The sequence below is a fragment of the Larus michahellis genome, chromosome 2 (genome assembly GCF_964199755.1).
Source record: "Larus michahellis chromosome 2, bLarMic1.1, whole genome shotgun sequence".
NCBI classification, from domain to species: Eukaryota; Metazoa; Chordata; class Aves; order Charadriiformes; family Laridae; genus Larus; species Larus michahellis.
In genome coordinates this window covers 42,034,188-42,058,059 of record NC_133897.1, presented here as the reverse complement: position 1 = coordinate 42,058,059, position 23,872 = coordinate 42,034,188, and the positions used below count along the sequence as shown (strand labels likewise).

Genomic DNA, 23,872 nt, shown 5'->3' with positions numbered 1-23,872 from the left:
AAGTGCTAAGTATTTATTCCTCATGCTTGGAAAATATATTAGGAGTTATTGCTTCTTGCCCTGCCAAAAGTTTTTTCTGCTCCTCTTTCCTAAAGATCGTCTAATTGTTCTGGAACAAAGCTTATTATATAAACCAGGTGTCTTCAAATTTTTACTTAGCTTGATGTTTGCTCTGTTCTTTCAGGTCTGATAAAGGCTTTGAGTGTCAAAAAGCTTTTGTTTCCTTCAATATCTCTTTATCTGCTGATGCAAGAAAAAGATACTACCTCTGCAAGTGCTACTTCAGCTGTTCCTAACACACTCTTACTGCTTGTCCTTGTCTCACCTGGTCAGTAGTTGGAGGTTGTAAGGGTTTTTGAAGGTTGTGAAGACAGATGAGTTAGGGAGAGATTAATTTCATCCACCCTTGACGCAGTTAAAACTTCAGCACGTGGGTCAAACCAGCCAACTAGGCTTCCTCTGCAGTAGAGGGAAATAGGCACGAGCACAAGATAATTATGTTCTTTTATTACTTATCCTACTGTAGGAAAACAGGAACAAAACAGGGCAAGAAAAATAAAGCTTTCAACCTGTCAAAATCCATCTTTTCCACTTTGCCCTTCAAAAATGACTGTTTCTGGAGCAGTGTTTATGCCCAGACCTCCAGGATACAGTCAGGACCTGATGGCTTACCAAAATATGGGGGAGCCCCACTGATTTCTATGACATTATTCAGGTGAGTAAATTTAAGTATAGGAAAGAGGTGACTGGAGAGCTAATTGCTCTCAAGGGTTTAAGATGAGGAATGCTGGGATATTTGACAATCTGTATGCAGAACGGAATGCCATCAAAATAGCAATTTTACTGTCTGAATTAGTTGCACTTTGTATCTGACTGTATTACACTCTATTACAGTGGACTTCACATGCCACTATTGTTTGCTGTATGTGGCTGATGTATAATTGTGAGTGAAAAATGGTGCACTTTAGCGTCCCATTATTAATCTTTTGAGACTTTTGCATGCTTTTCCCAAAACTGAATTACATTTGAATTTCTGTAGGGGAGTGTTTTAACTAACCTCTTCTTGGCCTGGCATTTAAATGTGGCAGTTGTCTTTTTCTCTCTCTTTAAAAAAACCAAAAAACCAAAAAACAGCAAACCATAACACAACAACTTTTGATACTAACATTAAAATGAAGTTCAAAGAACTTTTGCACAACTTGATACATATTTTATGGTTATTGTGGTAGACAGGTTTTTTCCAATGCAGTACTCCAGGGTATCTCCAGTTTCTAAACTCAATTAAATGAACTAAAGATCTGTTTGAATAGGTTTCAAAGAGAAACATGTTCAGTCCTCCCTGCATATGATGCTTTTACCTGGAGCCTTAAGACGACACTTGTGGAGATTAAAATTTGGACAAATTAATTTTCAAAGGGAAAGAACGAATATACTAAAATGTATAGAATCACAGAATGGTTCGGGTCGGAAGGGACCTTAAAGATCATCTAGTTCCAACCCCCCTGCCATGGGCAGGGACACCTCCCACTAGACCAGGCTGCTCAAAGCCCCATCCAGCCTGGCCTTGAACACCTCCAGGGATGGGGCATCTACCACCTGTCAGGGCAACCTGTTCTAGTAATACCAGTAATACCTATTCCTGTTCCCTGTGCTAAGATATACTAATGGCTGCTGAAATTTCTATACTGTGTATTAACATCTGGTTGGAAGTGCTGTGCGTTTAAGCTGTGCGTGGTTCTGGAAAAAAAAATGGGCCTGTTTTGCTGGTTATGGTTGGAATGTACTTTCTTGTAATAACAAAGCAAAAACTAAAGATGTGGTAAGTAAGTACCGTCACAGAAGGAGAGAAAGACAGGCAAGCACTAAATCAAACTAAATATGATGTACTTTGAGAAATGCTGCAGAGATTCGAGATATTTCAGTTATAAATTATTCAATTTCCAGGCTTGCTTTCCTAATAATGCAAGTTCATCCATAGAATAGTAGTAAGAGGCAGAGGCAATTATAAGTATTTTTAGCAAATAAGTATTAGAAGTTCCAAGTGTGCCATAAAACTGTTATACCTTTTCTAAACATTATATCTGAGCTACATATAATTATGATTTTTTTTTGAATACTTTTAAGTTCATACACTTTTGAAGTATGGAAATGGAATGTTTTGGCCTCCAAACATGCATCCTATCTGTGTATGCACTGTGCAATTTGTACATGGTCTGTACCTGATTAATGGTATAAGTTGATCTGCAAATTTAGTCCCAAACAAAAATCTGTGTAATTTAGAGACAAAGTTGCAAATTTTCTTGTATCCTTAGTGAGGGATTGAAAAAATTAACTGATAAATTTGTGTACAGGCTTATAGCTGATAACCTTTTGGAAACTTCTGATTTAATCTGCCAGAGCTATGGTATTTGGAAATTGACGGAATGCAAGATCAAAAATTCTATTTCCTGTGACTTTACAATAGAATAATATAGGATTATTAGCACTGTCTGTGTTCAGCATATTTTTTTCTCTGATTTACAGTGATGTATTATTTTGTACTTGCATATTTGTCTTGGAAAACTGCTGTTTTTTGTTTTATATCTGATTTGGGAGACAGGAAAATCTTGTCACAAAAATGCTTGTTTATCCACTTTTCTTATACGCCAGTATAATAGGTATTATAGTTTGAAATCCTGTTATTTTATAGAAATTCTTGCAGGGGGGATTTAAATCTTATGGTCTTATATTCACTTTTTTACTGAAATAAAAAATAAATGGTTTAGATGGTCTATTACTAGCCATAACATTTAGATTAAATGAACTAGAAAATAATCATGCTTGAGATACAGTGTCCATAGCCAGAACAGCATGTGAGTCTTTAAAACTGTCCTTCTATTTGTATTTGTTATTTATTCATCTCCCCCAGGAAGGTCAAGCTGGATGAACTATCTTTGGGTCAGTAAATGCACTGGAAAGGGGTTAGTTCAGAGACAGTGCCTCTCTGTTCAACATAGCTGGGTTTCAATTTATTAAAATTCCACACGCTGCATAAAAGCATTTCATGGTAACCAGGCAGTTGACCATGGATTTGTTTTGAAATTCAGTTAGTTCTGCAGTGACTAAGGATGTGCTGAAAGATCCACAGCAAAAAGTTTTCATGTGTATTCCTCGCAATTGGTTAGCAAGGTGAAGGTAACCTAGTCCATTGGGACAACTTCAAGGCCCATAAAAATTAGAGTTAAAGCCCAAGCCATTTCTTTCTTTTTTGGCTGCTCAAGTTGTTGCTTTCATTACCTCTTAATAAGCAAGGGTTTTGTTTGTTGCATTTGTAAATTACTATTGTCTCCCTCCCTGTTAAAAAAAAAAAAATAAAAAAAGTTTGCAAATAGCCATATAATAATAGGATATTAACAAAAGATTAAAGAAATTATTTTCTGATTCATTGATTGCAAAAAATTAATCAAAAGATGACTTGTTGGCGCTCAAAAGTCAAACAATTTCAGTAGTCTTTTGACTGTGAGTGAGTGAGCAGTGAAAAGTAACCAGAGCTAAAGGTCACTGAAATAAAAAGAAAAATTCCCGTGGTATAACGGGTTTTGCATTGGCTCTAAAGAGAAGAGCCTGGAATTAACACAGTACTTGCTCACCTCTCTTGACATGTTTTTCAAGTCAATCAATTGGGCAACTTGTGCTGCCCCCAGTGCCAGTATTGTGTAATCATCCGTTGTACTCTATTTTCTGTTTGCCTTCTGTTAGCATTTGTGGAAAGCACAAAAATGGAAACATTTAGATAAGCACTCAGATCCATGGTCACAGTTTAGATTAATGAGACTCATATAATGTGGCCTTGAATTATTAGCCAGGCTTTCTTTGGGTTATTAAATCAGAGTTTTTCTTATAAAAAAAACTTGCAAGTTTTAAAAGTATTGCGTACCAAATATTTACACACACACACACACGCACAGACAGAGTGTTGCCTCTCTGTGGCACGTGGCCTGCTGGGGGGGTGTGACGTGAGCATCTCACGCCGCTTGCTTTCTCTTGGCATAGCACCCCTCTGATCTCAGCACATCCCACAATACTTCAAAGGGATAAAGAGGTTTGCCTGGTGGTGCCGTTTCATTTATCATTAACTGATTATTTCATCTCTTCGTTTTCTCTTGGAACAGTGAATGTTTTCCCCGATTTTACTTTAATAATGGAAAAAGTTCTGAGTGTGTTCTCCTTTCTGTTCTGTGTTTTGTTCTCATTCTGTCTGCCTCATCTCATTCTGTCTGCCTCATCTCAAGTCTGCCTCATCTCAGACTGGTTTGCTGGCAGCCTGCTCCAGTCTGGTGAGGCGGCGCAGTGGGTTTCCAGCTGATGCTTGCTCAAAATCATTGGGAAGTTGCAGGTCTCTGAGTCCCTCATGTAGCTATTTGTGCTGCTTTGACCTGTAGGCTTTTGCTTCAGGATGGGCTCCCTGTGTGTGCTGCTGCCAGTGGGACATCCTCTGCTAAGCGTGTGAGAACTTAGTCTGCCAGAAGGTTTTGGCAGTACCATCACTCATCAGATTCCATGAAGGTATTGATACCATTTGGGCATGACAGTTACTTGGGGAAGAAGAAAATAATAATAACTTTCCTTTTCAAATGCTTTTTAAAATTAATAACATCTTAATAAACTTTATTTTATTCATTTACTTGAAAGCAACCAATCAAATTTCAGCAACATTTAGTGAAGCAGATACACGATAAAACCTAAGCGTTTTCTTGGGTAACACAAGGTGAGACCTTCACTCTGCAATTCAAACTTCAAGCTCATGAACAAGGCTACGCTTGCAGTCATGCCCAGGTGACCCGGCAGTCTTTATTTTACCCCAGAGCTGCAGATATCAGTCATCTTAAGAAAACATGATAAAAAATAGATTTCTAAGTAAATATTAAATATTGCAGAACTTGTGATGGAGTTGGTATTTTCATAATTCACAGCAGTTCCATTTCCCCTGAATGGACAGACTGATGCCTACTGTATCTTTATTGGAGAATGTGTTTTGTTTAGTTTTGGTTTTTTTGTTGGTTTGTTTTTTTAGTTTGAGTTAATCGAATACAGTAAAAAGGACTGGGGATTCTTTATGATTTCTTTTTAGGGAGATACAGTTAATTTTCTTTTGTGCCCAATTTGATGCTTTCCTTTTCTCTTAGTATTGTTGAAGCGCGTTGATAAATGGTCAGGCTCAAACCTGAGACAGAGCTGGTGGCTGAACAGGGGGTAGCTGGAATGTATTCTCCCACTGAAGTCACTTGAGCCTTTCCTCTTCCTTACCGTCTTTTCTCTCAGCCCACCAGGTGCTGGGATGAATTATTACTTCACTGGGTGACAGTCAGGGGCTAATCACATGAAGAGACTACTTCAGCTTTCTCTGTCATGAGCATTGCAGTTTCAAGCCGAGTGAATCTTAAGACACAATTTGAAGTCTTTTTCAGTGCCAGGAAATGGTAGGTACATATATTTATAAACAGGGATATATGGACGTTGAGAAGTACTGCTATAACTTGTGTTGTGAGGCTTAGGAGATGTATGCTCAGACAGATTCTGTAGTATGAGAAAATACAAATAAAACCTTAATTAGGTGTGGAGTCTGCTGTTACTCATGTAAACACACAAATAAAGCCATATTTCTGTTCCGTAGCATAGCTGCGATGATAACATATGGCCTCCAAGCTTTTAAGATCTTTTTCTGGAAACATTTATGTATCATTAATACTTAGGCCTTCTGGTAGGGAATAAAACAGCATTTAGGAGCGTTCCCTTACCCATTGCCTTTTCTCTCTGCCTCGACATGTAAGCACGTGGTTGGTTGAGGTGGGATGAAAAGCGAGCCAGAGCTGTTTAGAACACCCGTTTCAAATACCGGGCGTCCACCCTATTATGCATTTTTCCTAATATAAAATGTCACTCGCAATCAGAGGGTTTTCTGATATTCTGATACACAGTAAATGTACGAGTTTGCAAATTACCTAGACTTTTCCCAGTGCAGTGATCTTGATGCACGACAATCACTATGATTCTTTACTATCAATTAGGGTCTACGTTTTGGAATCCTGATGCATCTAAACAAGAGTGTATCTGTACCTAGAGAAAAAGATATGTTGTGCATGTAAGTGAAGTGCTAGTATTTGAATGTGCGTAATTTTCTCTCTTGCACTTGCAAGTGACATGCTTTAGAAGAAACATTTTCCGTTGGAAACTTTCTGCTTGCACAGATAATTAAGGGGAAAAAAAACACAGGGGGATTTTCTACATCTTATTTTTTTGTCTAAACAAGGGCTTCTTTACTCTTTGGTTTCATGGCTGTGTCCAGAGGAGAGCTACCAGGCTGGTGAGGGGTCTGGAGACCAGGTCATATGAGGAGAGGCTGAGGGAGCTGGGCATGTTTAGCTTGGAGAAGAGGAGACTGAGGGAAGACCTCATTGCCCTCTACAACTACCTGAAAGGAGGGTGGAGAGAGGTGGGTGTTGGCCTCTTCTCCCAAGTAAATAATGACAGGACCAGAGGAAATGGTCTGAAGTTGCGGCAGGGGAGGTTTAGATTAGATATTAGGAAGAATTACTTTACTGGAAGAGCGGTCAGGCACTGGAACAGCCTGCCCAGGGAGGTGGTGGAGTCACCATCCCTAGAGGTATTTAAGAAACATCTAGATGTGGCACTTCAGGGCATGCTCTAGTGGCAGAGATTGTAGGTTGGTGGTTTTTCTTGTGTGTGTATGGTTGGACTCGATGATCTCAAAGGTCCTTTCCTACCATTATGATTCTATGATTTTATGGATGAAGAAACTGTGGAAGAATTTATATTTGTTCTCAGACAAGCCTCATTTGCTAGGCTTATCTTCATCCTGGGGAAGGAGTGTGGGTGTGTGGTGGGGGTTAGGGTTGGTGGGGGTTAGGGTTGGTGGGGGTCCCAGGTGAGGCTGTTCAGGGCAATTACTGCCTATACAGGTGCCCCTGGGGTCCTGGCAGTCACATCAAGAGAGCAAGAAAGAGTTGAGATCAGTCTGAAAACTTTCACTCGGTGGAGTCTCCAACTGGGTCCCTCTCTTCTATCCAGGTATTAATTTTCTTGTTAAATTATATTAACAATAAACCAAACATTTCTTTTGATAATTTGGTACTTCAGTTGTCTTGATGTAGCTGAAATTTTATGAAGGCGAGCAATCTGGATCTAAGGTATGTGGCAAAATTTGTTTGTGCAGCATATTGTTTGGCAGAGTAGAAATTCTTTGCAGTGGCTTTTTATTTTTTTTTGTAAACTGTAGGCTTTCAATTAAATAAGCAAAATGCAAATAAACCTGGGGATTAAAGTTATTACCTATTTTGATATTGAATCTTATTTTATGTGCCCCATTCATTTTCAGGCTTTGAGTTGTTGAAGGTGCACCTAAATGCATCCTAGATACTAACAGGAGTAAACCTGGAGCTTTTGGAAGAAAACAGTCGGGGTTTCTGGCACGTGGGCAGTTTTGGAAGCAGTGTGGGAATGTTAGAATAAGCCTATTAGCTGGATGTTTCTGCAGAAATGTTTGCCAGTGCTGAAATTTGCGTTGTTATCTTTAGGTGTTGGACTTTATGAGATACTGGAAAGACTGAAGCAATTCTTACCATGTTGCAGGCTGTCCCAGTGCTCAGAAGGCTGCGTTGCCCTGTGTTGCCCTGGTTTTACTTCTGAGCATGGGGGTTAGAAACCGAGCTCTATTTTTCTAGTAAATAAATAAATGAATAAAAAGGCAGCAGAGCAGTGAGGACTGGGTAGCAAAGCAATATCCAGGTCTCAAGGGGTCACAAGAGAATGATTATGGGAATGACACCTGCTTGTGTGTCTCTGAATGAAGTGCATTTCTGAGGGCAGGTTGTGCAAAGAGTTAATGATGTTTTAATCAACTTTGGGTGAGTTTTTTTTTTTTTTTCCTTTGTGTCACCTGCATCTCTTCATTAAGTATTTAGGAAGATGATTTGAGGTTTTGTGGCCCATCAGAAATGTAAGCTGGGGCTTGTAGGGATGTATCCTGTAAGCTCCAGCAAGGATCCAGGCTGGCTGTTTGAACTGCTCTAAGTTTAAGAACTTTTGCTTACTAGAGGAGAAAAACGAGGCCGTAGGAGGTCACATCTCCTCCCCACAGGTGTGTTACTCTCCCCATTGGCAAGGGGCGGGAAATTGTACCTTACTTAAGAAATGTGGTGTTCAAGATTACCAGGCAGAAGCACTACAAAGTTCAGATTGCTGTCAGGAGGCATGCTAATTGTCTTCTATTCTCCTAGTGAAATGTACTTAGAGTAGCTTAAAATAACGTAAACCAAGGCCTCTGAAAGACTTTTAAATGGATAATAGTAATTGCTTGCACTCCAAAAACCAAGAGGAGAGTACAGCAAAAGCCTGCTTTTTATACACAGTTGGATACTGAGGCTTTACCCTCATAAACCTGCTCTGGTCTTTCAGTTTGTTCATAGAGTGAAGGTACTTGCACAGCTGTGAAATAATTTTGAAGTGTATTTATTTAAAACCTTCTCTAAGGAGTACTATCCTGAGGTGGGAAACTTGTTTTCTGGAGAGCCCCAATGGGATACCAGTTATCCAGTGTTCCTTGAGCATCCTTCATCTCAACACAGTGCAGGGTATATTATGCACTGAAGTCTGTTCAACAGCAAAAAAAGACACGGTTTGGAATGGGAATCACATTTGGGCTACTTTACACAGCAGGGGCATCTGTTTTAAGGATGCTGAAGTTCACAGGTTTTAACAGGACATCTGGGAGGCACTGCACCGAAGTCAGGCCAAGTACATTAAGTGCTTGGGAAAGTATCAGTAAGTGTGTAACCTGCTGTGGACCCTCTTAGAGAGTGCAACGTGTTCCCCGCTCTGCGGCACTAAGCGGAGATGTCCTAGCGTTTTATGAGTGCAGATACTGAAATTCTATTTGACTGTTGTGCTGTAGCACAAGATAGTGGAGAAATCTTGCATTTGCTGCTTCCCATGAACTTTTTTAATGCCTCCAGTCAATCTGAGTAGCAGTATCTCACCAGCTGTTCCAGTTTGCTCCAGAATTGTTATGTGCAGCACTCCCACAGCATTTTGCTTTAGTAGTGAAACTAATCCAGGCAAACTTTGGAAGACAAAATGCAAAAGCTGCTACAGCCTGGTTATATACTACGGTGATATTTCTGGTATGTATGTGAAAATAACTGTATTTGAAGAGTTCCAGATATATGTAACTGTGTTTTCTATGACAAATACTTTAATTACATGTATGCATTCTTGTTCTCCAGTGGTGGATGATGAGCTATTTATTCTGTCCTAGTAGTAAAGACTTCTGTATTTTGCTACTGAAAATTGTGGATTCTTTTCCTTGAGTCACTGCTCAGGCTGTGTATAGCTAGCTATAGATTTTGATATCACATATGTAACGTGTTTAAAAACGTAGAGAGACAGCATTTGGATGGCACTGTATTCTTTTTTCACCCTCTCCTTCGCCATCCCCCCCCATCAACAGGCTTCCAAACTTCTGTTTCTCTTTCAAAAGCAAAATGTAATAATTTGGTCCCTAGAGAAACACCTAAAGGTTATGAAGAAGTTTGCTGTTCTGATAATTTGATAGTGATCTTGACTGAATTTTTTCTTCTTCCTCAGTATAAAATTGTGCATGAAACGTAATTCCTGACCCTGTATATTTTATCATTTGCAAGTCAAGAGATTTGTGTTCAGTTATTGATGTTATTGTCACAGTTGAATACAAATATGGTGATCTTTGTTATGGTATTAGATGAACACTTCCTAGTGACTCTTCCTTTTTTTTTTTTTTTTTAATTCAGGGTGGAAAGGATTGTACCACCCAATTTAACAGAGTCTAGTCAAGATTCTGACAGTAATGCTTTGAGCAATTCAAAACCAAATGCACTTAGGAAAGTATGGGAAAACTGATGAGTGATCACATTTTAGTGGGTGTGGATTTTCCTAGAATAAAGAGGAAAGAAAGAATAGAGGGAAATCGGAAAAGAAAATGGTGTAGTGGCACAGATTTTAATACTGATAGTAACTGGAGGAGAAGTTTGAGGACTAACATTTGTTTTCTTGGATAGCTCAGCTCATTAACTGGGACCTAAATAGGTTCCTTTGGATCTCTTTGGCAGGAGAGATAAAGCAGTTGGGCAATGGCTAATGTGTTTTTATCCAATAGCTAGGGCAGGGGATGATAAAGCTGGTTGAAATATATTTTCTGGCTGTAGGCAGAGAAGAATTAATTAAGATTTTTTTAATTCTCATCCGAGTGAAAATTTATACCTTGGAATTTACAGCATGGTTAAAGTTGACTATAATTTTCTTTGAAAAATCATATGACAAGCAAGAAAACATTAGAGTATGCTTACTTGTAAGCATTTAAGAAACAAAAAAAGAAATTCTTTATCGTTTTCAGAACATTGATAGAATAAAAATACTGCAGAAATAGAAAGGTTTAAGTTAGACAGACACTGACTTCTAAGTTTAAATGAAAAAAACAAACCATAAAACTATTAGGCATGCACAATCTAGCCCTGCATTAGGATCACTCAGGGTAGAATTTATTTTAAGTTTGTTATTGATGACTCTTAACTCGTAAACCAGCTTGAAGTAATACCCAGTGACTGTGATGACTCTTTAATTATGAGGGCACAGCTAATCAGCTGAAAGCTGTCCTCTTGCTGAGTTCTGCCAAGAATTGTCTTGACACCAGCAGATGCTTTTTTTTTTTTTTCTTCATTTTTTTGTTAAGGTTTTTCAGTGGCTTAAAATATATATTATGAACCGTCATATGTGGAACAAACTCGGTGCTGGTACGATGGCGTGAGTGACTTGTTTACGCCAATACCAGTAAAGCAGTCTGCAGCTGTTGGAATGGAATTTTGTTGTAGTAGGTCATCTTACAGAAGAGGGTATTAGCTAGCTGGAGGAGCCATGAGGGAACAGTCTTTATTGAGCACAAATGTGTCAGGCCTGCTTTGTTAAATACAGCATATATTTTTTCAAAGATTTATTGTATAATTGCCTTGATGAGATGAGGAAAAAAAAGTGCCTGGAACTAATCAGAGAGCTACAATTCATTGGTTTTAATAATCATTATTTTTCCCCTTGTGAAATGCAGGTGCTTGGTTTGAGTGTGAGGATGGTGGTGCTTATCTTCTGCGAGCTTTGATTAATATCTAATTCTTTGCATCATGGAAGGAGCTAATCAGATATTCAATTTGCTAATCAGCTTCTCAATTTGATTAGTAATGTACTAATCACTTAAGAAAATCAAATGTGACATACGTTTAAGGTTTTTGACTTAAAGTTACAACTGTCTTTGAGGGTGGGGAGGTAGGAGGATCTGCTTACTACTGCCAGTTTGATGCAGCGTTAAGTCCGAGACAGCTGCAGCCCCTCCAAGAGTACCAGAGAGGAGGGAAAGCTCAGAAGCAGATGCTGCAGGACTCACTCTTATGGGCTGCACTTGAACTTGCATCCCTGGTGCCTGCTGCTTTTCCTCGTCAAGAGTGAAAGTGAGAAAGCAGCGTCCCCACTGCTCAGCTGATTACTTCTGTTCTCACTCTTGGAATTTCAATGGGATTTCCCTTTTGTAAGCTTTTTTTTTTTTATTTTAACATATCCTGACTGTGGAAAATCTTATTTTTAGTATTTAGTTTTGCTTCATGACAGGTGTCACTGAGAAGGTGGCGATATGTGAAATAGTCACCAGTGGCTTAGGGTTTTTTCTTTGCGCTCTCGACAGGCACTGCTGCTTGGAGCAATGGGACTGTTACTCTTGTCTTCACGGGAGAAGCCTTTGCTGGCCATCTTCTGTTTCCTTTTCCTGCTGATTGCGAAACGCTCTCTCTTCATGAAGCTGTCAAAACTTTTTTCCTTTGTTATTTTGTTGTTTTTTTTTTTTTCCTCTGCATATTTGCCTTTTTCCTGATGAGAAGTGGACAGTGCTTTGCCACTGCTTTTGTTGTACATAGGTTGTTTCATTTATGCTTGCTCATTTGCTGATGCTCGAGGTGTCTTACTGAGCCTGAACTCTATTAAAATGAGTGGCAAGAGGAGCTGTACCTGCGCCCTTGTAAACATATTAAAAGATAGCTAGCTGCTTATATGCAGCTTTGTTCATTAGTAATGCTTTCTGTGTGTTACAGATCTGTAGGGATATCTCTGCTAGGCCACAATGGCTGTGTTTAAATCCAGACAGGGAAATGAACTGGGGAGTAAGCTATTCTTTCTATATGCTTCCCACTTACAATGTTGTATACGTTAATGAAACCAAAGTCAGATGAGCCATCTACTGAGGACATAAGAAACTGAACTGCATGCCTTTGTCAGAGAACTTGTTACGATAGAGAATTTAATGGACTTTATGACCTTAATTGTTTTTTGGTTCAACTTTAAAAACACAAAGTAGCATTTTAATTATTTTTTAATAAATATTTAATTTCCACTTAAACACTTTTGTACCTTCAGCTTGTAGATAGCTCCATCCATCTCTTCACTTGTCCATTGCCTGGCAATACTTGCAGCGGCAACTGGCTGAATATTGGTCCAAATAAGAATAGGGCATTTGTAGTTGGAGGCTGAAGGCATAATTGGGATGGCAATGTTATCTAGCCCTGTGAATGTGTTCCCTTTGTTTATCTTTACATAATGAGTAGGGGAATGGATGTATCCCATCTGCTTCAAGTAGATTTAATATCAGCAGTAGCAAAAAATGTGCTTTTAATCAGTTTTTGTTTGACTAAAAACCAACACGTGCTGACCATGTATTTCAGCCTGAGAGCTGAATGATAAATATTGTGATTATCGTTTTTCATATGCTGCCTTCTAAAAGCCAGGATGAGTTTGGCCTGTGGATGATGGAAAAATGTCATTTTAAAATGTAGGAACATCAATTCTGAAGTTGTGGTAGTCTTCAGCTGCCTCTGCCTGAAGTAGTTCAAGTTAAATGTTATACTGTTTGCAGGCATTCTCTAGGGAATGGGCATGCAGAATACAAGGCTACATTTTAATATTTGATGATCATTGAACAGCCCTCACTTTTTTTCCAGTCTTTTGATGTGTCGAGATAGAAGGGTGAGTCTAAATTTTACCTTGAACTGAGATTCAAGAAGTGTGGGAGTATTTGTATTTCATTCTCTATTTTAGAGTCGGATGACCCTCCGAAGTTCAATAGGGCAGAGGCAGAAAGGCATGACAAAGCTATTAATGACATTTCCAGAAGGAACCTGATCTTGTTCTGGGGTGTAAGTGAGGAACACTTTGCTAAGATGGTGTTCGGATTCATGAACTTTGATTATGTTTTACTTCAGTGTGCATAAAGGATTATATTCTCATGCTAGAGCAAAGTTTGGCTGCTTTGTTTTTATGACGCTGTTAGGCCAAAGGGCTTTCGGGGTCAGCCTGTGTCAGGACAAGCCGAGGGAAAGAGGGAGAGAGGCTGTGGCTAAGCCAAGGCTGCATCAAGGACTGGCTGAGCGGTGTTTTGCTTGCGGAAAAAGTATATTGCCAAGCACTGAAAGCAGCCTCCCCCTTCGCTATGAATCCATAACAGGATATTCCTCTAGGAGTATTGTTTTGACTTCATGAATATTTAGTTCGCAGTGTGTTTTGAATGCGTGGTTACAATACTTCCATCTTAAATACCGCCATTAACAAAGACAGAAAAAAGAGGATGGCATCAGTTAAGACAGAGACAGGGGAGTGTGTGTCTTTATATATGCTCAATTAGCCTTAGAAACTACTAATTTATGGCCAGATTGTGGCACTAATGCTCACAGATGGAATAGGATATTGTGGAAAGATTCTGCCCAAATGGCCGAGGCTGCATGTGCTTTCTCCTTGGAAGGAAAGGTACGGAGAGGATATTCCCAGTGTGGTTCGGCAGTGCCTGCAGCGTGGCGTGTCCCGTACCTTTTAACTGCGGTGTCGCTAGCCATGAAAAACAAACAATCCTGTGGTTCAGTCCTCATATTTCTTCAGCCTATTCTGCCTGTCAGTGGGAGTGTAGGGTGCTGACGCTTCTGGTATCTTTCCAAAGAGTGTAACAGCTGGGATTCAGACTTGTGCGGTTTCTTGTTACTCTGTCATTGGTATTTCTGGGGAAAAAAAAAAATAATTAAAAAACCCCAAAACCCTTAACACCAGATCTGGGCATGTGTCACATGGCTCTTTGGCAAGCACTCAAAAGAGCATTCTGCTTTCTGGCATTTCGCTCACAGTAAATATGCGCAGTTGCCTACTGGTGCTCAAATGGTATGTGATAATGAATTTTCCCAGAGGAATGGGAATGTTATAGCAGCCTTCTTAATAAGGCAATAGCTTTTAATAATACTAATACGCTCCTAGTTATTGAGAATAAGTAAGATATTTCCTATGGTGTCATGCTCAAAGAAATGTGAGACTTTCACTAGGTTGTAAATAAATCTGCCTGTTCCTTCTAAAGAACCAGAGACTGCGATAATGGCATTCAAAATGATGCTGACATCAGCCCAGTGGTTCTTGCCACCACTGAAAGAGCAAATAGTTGCCATTTAATTCTAATGCAGCGAGATAGCCTGGAGCTAAATAATACATTTTTGTTAGTAATTATTTAGCACAATCCCAAACTGCAAAATAAATTTACATATGACTTGTCCCTTGTTGACTATCTTACTTAGAGGGTATATGGGAACACAGGAAGGAAAATGCCTCCAAGAAGATGGTTTGTTTGCATTATTTCAACTGTTAACATTATCAGAAGCCTTTAAATAAAAATGAAATATAAATAAGTTACTGTTTTTAAACGTTAAGAACTCCTGCATGCAATATTTAACAATATTCCATCAAAGATATTACCTTTTTATGTGAAAAGGAATGTATGAATACGAAAACACTTTCCTCTGTCCTTAGGTATGGAACTCTGGTTGGTTTTATTAACGTGCAAATAATTGAATATATACAGTGAAGGCTGTGTGAAATTCCTCCTCTATTCATTCAGTAATTTGAAAAAAGATTAATTATTAACTTACAAATCTTTGTGGATTGATTTTTACATAGCTTTAAACCGCGGTGCTGGTTGTATTGAACCGAAGGTGAAACGCGGCGGGGGCTCATTTGTAGGCGATGATGTGAGCCCTGCTCTTTGTGCTTAGCTGTGATCGTTGAACCTGCGTGCTTCTGAATGAGCTGGACGTGAGCGGGGGTGCTCCTAGGGGCTGTGAAAAACCTTGCCCTATTGGGACACCCTCCCTCCTCACCTGTGCCCTTGCCGGGCTATTGAGGGCGCCCCGACCACCTTATCCTCCAAAGGAAACATGCTGGAGCGCTGTATGCAGGGCTCAGGCAAATCCTGAAAATTACTGATGAGTAAAGAATAACGTTTAACAAACTTCCTCACTGGAAAGTGCTGTTCCTAATTTACACCATATTGCTCTTTTTTTATTTTACCTTTACATCCCTATGATTTGGTTCCTCCAAGCCAGCACCAGTCGCACCATAATTGCAGCTATTCTCTTGTTGCCCCAGAATCACAGTCCTGCGTTGTCAAACACTGATGCTACAGTACGTATTGAACAGGATAGCACAAGGTCACTTTTTCTGGGCGTCTTTCTAAGACATGGAGTGTTTTACTGGCTGACAAGCATCTCTTCTATGAGAGAAGGTTGGGAGAACTGGGACTCTTCAGCCCGGAGAAAAGAATGCTCGAGGGGGATCTTGTCAATGTGTATAAATACCTAAAGGGTGTAAAGAAGATGGAGCCAGCATCTTTTCAGTGGTGCCCAGTGACAGGACAAGAGGCAGTGGGCATAAACTGAAACACGGGACACTAACTTTGAACAGCAGGAAACGCTTTAGTTGCTGTGAGGGTGATCAAGCACTGGCACAGGTTGCCTAGGGAAGCTGTGGATTCTCCAACCTTGGGAGGTATTGAAAAGCCACCTGGACATGGTCCTGCTCCACTGGCTGTAGGTGGCCCTGAGCCACCCTGTAGGTGGTTCCCTGCTTGAGCAGGGAGGTTGGACCAGGTGATCTCCAGAAGTCCCTTCCTACCTCAACCATTCTGTGATTCTGTGGTGTGTTACAGTTTTTGTTGTACGGTCATTTATCATTTGTGTTTGACTTTTAGACAAAAAAGAGGAAAAAAAAAAAAAAAAAAGAAAGCAGCATTAAAGGAAACCTAGTAGGCTTTGTTTGAACAGATGGATTGAAAAAGAAGGGAAACGCAGTCCTTTGGGTTAGCTGGAGCTGTAGATCTTAGTCCTCCGAGTGTCGCAAAGAAGTTAAATCTGGGGCTCCCAAACCGGCCCATGGCCTGGTTTGCCTGATCTAGGCATACCCAGCAGTCACTGGGTGGTACTGGAGAGGCTGCTCAGGCACCGCAGAGCGGGAATACGCACTGCCTGGTCGGGACTGAGAGCTGCTGAAGCTGCTGTGATCACTTGCAGCCCTTCCTTGGCACGTAGACTGACTGTAGATAAATGGGGGAACTAATTATGTTTTTGTAGAGAGAAGGAACAGAACAAAAAAAAAAAAAGCTGAGATGGTTCATCAGTGAAGAAAGATATATGTGGAAGAATCTGCCAAAAATGCCCCTCTCTGATACTTCAGGTTTCAGTGATTACTGGTGTTCACAGGCTGGATTAGAGGAAGCAGGATGCTGCGTGCTCAGATAGGTCCTCTCAGACTAATAGATAGGTAGCGAGGGCTCGCATTGATTTGTAAAGTGCATCTTGACAGAGCTGCTTGAAAGTCTGGGAGTTTATTACCCAGCCCAGTCTAAAGCTGCAGGAGTTTGTGCCTGAAGCAGCTGCCTGCGATAATTTTTCTCCAAATCAAGTCCCTTCTGTTTGAAAAGGAGTCAGATTGATAGTGGCTTTTCTGGGATGAATTAACAAGATCTTTATGGTAGCGTTATGTAGGCTACGCCGTGTCCACTCAGGGTGTAGGATGTAAGTCCCACCATCCCCTTCCTTGCCTGCAGCCTGGCTGTCCCTTCTGCCCGCGTGGATAGTCCTTGAATTTGAAGCAAGGCCTACATGAACGTTTTGTATGCTGCTTAGTTCTAGTGTAAATGAGCTTTTTTTTTAAGAGACCTTTTTTGTTCTTGGGTGCCTTAATACACAGCATTGGCTTCTCTGTTTTCCTTTGGGACAGGTGATGAGGATGCTTTTATCTTTCTGAGGCAATCTAATATAAAACAGATGAGAAGAAGAATGACAGCAATTATAAACGTTTCCTTTGATAACCATTATTTTTATTGGTGATGCTTAAAATTTACGCGCAGAATAATTTTTCTGTGGTTTTTTTTGTGTTAAAACTTTTAAAGTTAAGTTTCATTCACGGGAAATTTTATAGTGGGGAGAAGAGCTTTTAATGGGCATTTGCTAATTTTTAACAAAGTGAACTACAGCATTAAAATATTCTGTTTACAGTGACAAGAAGTGAGTGCAAATCAGGTTGTAAAGGTGGCAAAGTTGAATGTTTTGTTTTTAAATATTAATTTGGAGTGCCTCATTCTGAGGCAAGTGCATATGAGGGAGGTGGTAGATTCAACCACATTTGAATCGAGCCCTGAACTGTGATTCACAGTAATTAGATTATTAACATTTGCTATTAAAATATGTACAATTGTATTCAGCTGCATTCATCCTTAAGATGGCCCATTAGCAAGCAGGCAGACCTCAGAAAGCTCCTGGGGTTTTCTGAAAAGACATGGCATTTTATTGTAATGCAGAGGAAAGGAGAAGCACAGCACGGTTCAGGCACCTGTATCACCGTGGCAATTCAAGCTTTCTTTTAATTGGCTAGCCTGGGGTTGACTTGCTTTTCAAGAGAGTCACATTTGGGGAATAAGGGAGCTAGATCATCCTCAGACTGTGACCCTCAGCGCAGAGTGAAGACCCGGAGCTGTTCCCCACTTCGTGGGGATGAGGCACACGTGTAGGGAAAATCTGGGAGAGCCTGAGGTCTGTCTCGCCGTTGTTTCACCAATCAGCCACAGTACTTACTAGGTGTGGGGCAAGGGAATTTTTATTTTCTCCCCCCCCAACTAGAAACCCTAGACAACCTACTCTTCCCACAGAATAAAGCCAAGAAACAATTTGCTCTGGTTTGGTTCTCTGTAGCGAGGCTGCTTGTTATTCCTAACTTGGGCGAGTGGACTTGCTGATGGTGTGCAATCACAGGATTGAAATGTTTTGGCCTCGTCAGTCTGTTCTTTAGCAAAGCCAGAAAGATCTGAAAATGGTTGTTCTTTCTCATGGCTAAATTATAAATTGATAAAGGTTTCCTTGCACAGAATACCTTGAATTTATTGCTTTAGATGTTTTGACTTCTTGAGTTGGAACCATTTAACACCATGAATCTGTGTTGTTTTTTTTTTTTTTTTCTCTGAAGTAGGCTTTAATTCATGGACTAATAAACTTTCCTTTTTTTAAATGGCATGTTACCATGTATGGTATGCTTCTCAAGTACATTACTTAGGGAGAAGCATGTTGTTTCTAATCAATTACATGCCTTTCTACATGCTAGTAATGACTTCATAATTAGAGCAAATAAAGTGCATTAGATTTCAACATGTAGTAAATAGTGCTATAGCACTAATGTTGGCTTACACCGAAGGTGTAAAACCCATCTAAGGAAGTGGAACAAGGAGGTAAATTACTGAGATGTTGAGTGACATGTGGTAACCTGAGAAACCAGATTCTGAAAATAGAGCTGAGTGACAAATGTAATTATGGATTTTATCTGTGATATTCTGCTAAAACCCAAGGAGCCATCAAAAAAAAAAAAAATCGTCTTCGGTATAGTGGCCTTCTTTCAAGCTTTTCCTTTGAGTAGCTTTGGAGCTTTGGTGAGCTTTCTGTGCCTAGGCTGAACTGAAGACTAACTGTGTGGAAGCCCCCGGCAGCCGACCCCTGCCTCTAGAGGTACAGAAAGATGGCATCATTTATCACAGGTTGTACCACGAGTAATGGCTATCTTGTATGAAGCGGTGACCAGTCGCCTTCTCTGGCTGGAGAGTATAATCTCTTAAATGTCTCGGCACTGTATGCCGCACGGAGCTAGGATCATCAAACTGTATGCAGGTGGATTGATTTTTTCAGTTGCTTGACTACTAGGAAAAAAAATGAAGCACTGGAATTGAGATAAATGGCAAAAAGGAGATGTTATTACAAATATTATAGATCACCTTGGTTTTATACAGATATTGCCAAATAGTAGAAGCGTGTAGAGGCAGAAATGTGTTTAATACCTCTTGTAAGCTTCTGCTGTTCTGCATTTCTGTGCTGTCATTATTTGAAGGCTGGTGTTAAAAGATGAGGGAAATACAATTATTTCTTTAGGCTAATTTCTTCTCAAACCTTTTCTCCCCCCTCCCAAATCTACATAAAGTTTTAGCTATTGGTGTTTTAAGATAGTGCAACTGGAACCAGGTCAAGACAGCATTCTTAATGTGCATGTCAAATCGCTCAACCCTACCACAAGACGATGAATCCTTCAGACTTCTAGGTCCTGAGCTCGCTTGTTAGAGGAAATAGGCATATCTATACGGATTTGCATCACCGAAAACTGCAGTAAATATATTGGCAACATGTTTCCAATTAATTGCATTGGAAAATTCTGGCACTTCTTTATATTTGTCTGCTCTCTTATCTTGCTTGTGCCTACATGAAAATATGAGTGTGCTTATGTGGCAGACTTACTGTTGTTTGTTTAGTTATAACTGGAAAAAATAAACGCATAGCCCTGCTACAGGGCTTTCTCCTTGTGAAATGATGTTTTCTGGCCATGCAGCTTGCTCATGCCAGGGGGTTCAGAGGTATCCAGGGCAGCCCACAAGATGGACAATGCAGCATAACTCCTATCTTAGCTGGTCTCCTTCAGCCTGTGTCAGACTGGGTGGTTCCCTCTTCCAGTTGAGATAAGAACTTGGAAATACAGCAACAGACCTGTCCAGTTATGTCCATATAGGGGGACGGAACAGCTCTTCTCTCTTGCTGGGCACTGCAGTGTCCCCTCTGGAGACCCATATCAACATGGCGGGAGGCTGAGGGAGCTGGAGGATGCTGCTGGAGGTTTTCTTTCATGGCCATTCATCTAGCATGTACCCTCTCATATCTGCCTTCAGCCTATTGCCTGCTGGGCTCCGCTGCAGTACATTATTGCCTGCTGGGCTCCGCTGCAGTACATTATTGCAGGAGGTAAATGAAAGAAGTCTGATGAAAACTGGAGACTGAAGATGAGAAACGACAGATGATATCTTCCAGAGTACCCTCTTTAGTTGTGGCTTGGGAATGGGAGGCTGTTGCTCAAATACTGTGTTTTCTCTTGTCTGTTCAAGGGCACCCTAAAAAGGGAAGGTTGTGAGTGTTCTTGGACTATGGCTTGAAGCAGGATTATTGCAGTAAAGATTTATTTTCTTTCAATATTTCATCTCTTTCCTGCTCCAACACCATCTCTGGGCATCTGAGATTTCAGTCATTTTTAAATACGTTTCATCAAGATGCCTTTGGGATGCTCCCTGAGATTTCCTGGTAATTTCATTAAATAACTGCTGATAGTTATCCCCAAATTTCATTTTGATTGACTTTATTAAATGGGCTTTGACTTTCTTGACATTTGAGAAGAAAAAGCTTCTCCTGGCATTTGTAAATGTTCAGGTTGCTTTTTTTTTATTTAAAGTTTGTAATTAAGTTTTATGGCAAGACTTGCAGTTGTTTCTCTGCTATTTGAGTATGTGTAAGTAGAACTGCTATCATGTTTTCCTTTTTAGCTTCATTATGTTCATTTCTGTACTTAAAATTCTCTGAAAGTTTTCTCAGACATCTTGAATATAGCTGTTTTAAGAGATCCTTTAGTTAATCTGGTAAACTTGAATTATTTTTAAAGTGCGTGTATAGATTTGCATAATCAGCTCTCTGGAAGGTGTCTAATCTTTAGTGTTGTTCACAAACAGCACCTCATAAAATTTCGCCTTCAATTCTGATCTGGGGCTTTTAGACAAATAATTTACATGTCAGATTTACAATTATTAATTGTAAAAGTTAAGAAAATGTAAACTTTTTGTGCCTGATGACAAACCTGAAACTTTTGAACTCCATGTTCTCAGCAAATTCCAAATTTAGTGAGCAGCTGGGGTGAAAGTGACAAGCCATTACTAATTAAATTAAGAAAAAATTAGCATGCTTCGGGCAAGCTGATTACTTGGGCTGTTTTAATGGCTATTTGATGGTAGGTATGCATTTTATTTCCCTGGCAAAATGTTGCATGTAGTAACGGAGCTTGAAGTGCCTTTGAGTTTTACCCCCCCAAAAATTAACTTATGTAGGAAAAATGAAATGAAGGTAGGTAAAAATAAATTATTAAAAAAACCCAAAACCAAACAAACAACTTACAAAGAAAATAGATGAAAATGATGAGGTGATGATTAAAACACTGTAAATAGTGGCAGAGTATATTGTAGAACGAAAATGAAGAAAGGTAGATGAGAGTGTTAGAGAAAAACAGTGACGACTTTGTCCTCCCAGTTCTAGATGGAATATACTTAACGCATTATAAAGGGATGGGAAATGCCTATGAGGGGGCAAAAAGCATCTGGCTACAGTAAGCTCTGACTCTGGGAAAAGTAAGAGAAACTGAGGACCACAACATAGCTGGAATTAGCGTCAAGAAAAGAATTGTAGGCTACAATTTAATAAAATGAGGGAAAACAAAGCATTTCTTTGGTTTCCTTTGTAATGTATTCGGGGAAATACCGCTATTCATGTTGAATATTATATAACAGAATTGAGTGGAAAACAATTGCAAATTCACTCAAACTCCAGTTTGTTGTGAGAAATACAGCTAATAAGCATTTACGTGAAGCAATAGATGTGTCGTCTTTTTTTTTTTTTTTTAAATAGCTAATCTTTGAGGAAAAATACCATCCTCACTAATTCTAATTTTAAACTGCCTTCTGACCCTTGGCTCATTCTGGACAGCAGAGCTCCCGCCACATTACAGGAGACTAAGATTTAAGTTTACATCCCAGCAAAATATGCTTAACAATATAGATACTCTCGTGATCACTTGTCTTGAAACATTGTCGGTCTATTTGTTATCGCTGTCTTTTTGGAAAATTCCAAACCTTCCCGTGTTTTGCAAAACCAGTCTTGCAAATGTCCATATAGGACTTCAGAGGATTTCCAAAGGGGAAATAGCTTTTATTTAGTTGTGGCTTTACGTTTTCTTTCTCAGCTGTTCTGATACCTATTCCTGTAGAATAGTAGCTCCCAAAGATAGACCCTCTTCGAAGCCTTGGCCTACGTACATAAGCATCGGTACTTTCTGAGAACAAGTCCAGAATTTTCTGATCTTTCTCTACATATATCTTAAATGTAAAATCCATGTACAAATACGTATCCCAATAACTTCTGAAATTATATATGTACTTCTTAAGTATTTATTACATATATAAATTTAAGGAGTCTGTACCTAGACAACAAGGTAGACTTACTTTTGACAGCATATCAAATAGCAGACAAATGCTTTTGAAATGAATCTTAAGACATGCATTCTGTTTGGGCAGCAAGCAAAATGATACATATATTTATGTTTTTTTTCTTCTCTTAGGTATTACAATATGACCTGCTTTCCCCAGGACTGCCCGTATTCAATAAATTTTTTGTTATCTTTTTCAGTGCTACATTCAGGAAAAGTACTCGATATTAAATCAGATAAAAAGTGAGACAGTATTTTTGTCTTTGTGTTTATTTATTAAATATAAATATTTAAATTTGATGAATAAAAGCTAGACTTGAGAATGATGCCCGGAATTTGGAGAAGGACAGTAATGATGAGAACAGCAGTCTATGGTCTAGAAACAAATTTTGGTTTTGGAAATAGGTTTGACTGTACATAACATAGAGCTGAGCCTATATTGATTATAGGAACTTGGCACTTAAGGGTACTATGTGGGACACATAGGATGTATAAAGACTGCAACGTCCGTTGGTTGTCTACTCATTGTTTTGAAGTCCTGTTCTTGTGTTAAAACCTTGCTCTGCTGCCATCCTTACCCCATTTTTCTGTTATTCACCCTTCTGCTGAAAACATCCCTGTGTATAGTGCTAATTTAACTGTTGAGAATACAGATACAGTAAGCTACTGTGCAATACTTTTAGTTTTCAGTAATATTTTGTTCATATATTGCTGACACAAGTAGTGCAAGGAACTCCCTTACTGACAGCTATACAGCAGCATCCTTTCAGTATTTTTACATTCGTGCTGCCAGGGTATTGCGTGTTTAGGTAGCGTTATTGAGATGTGAATCACAGGGATTTTAAGTTGCAATGCACTGTATTTTAACTGCATGTATTTTTTGAGCGACTGCATATGTGTGTGTCCCCCTCCCTTAACTCTTACAGAAAAATGTCTTCGTTATCTGTCAAATCATTAACCATTACACCTTTCAAGTAAGCATCTTTGGGGCATTCTTGTATTATCCTTGTACAAAACATCTCCTATAACCTGTTCATTAGTGGTATTTACTGCATTTATTCCACAAAACTTTGCTAATAAAAAGAAATTCTGCATGTCTTGATCACGAACATCATCATAAAATTAATCAGGATTATTTGTATAAATGAGAAAAGGGAATATTTGATCTGTGTTACTCCATAAGAAAGCGACAAACCATCAGCTGTCAAATTTTAGTGTCTTGCTCCAGAACCATGAAGGTACATTGTTGTGATGTTCTCTAGAGCTGCAAAGTTATCTCGTCCTTCTGGAGCTGAATGCCCAGTATTGTTTTTTTAAAAAAGCCAGTGCAATGTTAGGAATTAAGAAGAAGTAGAAAATGGAACAGAACATGATTATGACACTGAATTATTCCATG

The 23,872-nt window shown here is 39.4% G+C and overlaps 1 protein-coding gene across 4 annotated transcripts in view; it reads left to right on the top strand.

The window, feature by feature from the left end:
* Window positions 1-23,872, top strand: part of ZNF385D (zinc finger protein 385D) — a 438,606-nt gene that overhangs the window by 27,064 nt on the left and 387,670 nt on the right. Inside the window, exon 1 of one of the 4 annotated variants that reach the window (XM_074575016.1) lies at window positions 6,999-7,068. The exons of the other annotated variants lie outside the window; for them this stretch is intronic. The gene's annotated coding sequence lies outside the window, so the exon portion shown is untranslated. Of the gene's footprint in view, window positions 1-6,998; window positions 7,069-23,872 lie in introns of those variants that run through there. 4 annotated transcript variants of the gene reach the window in all.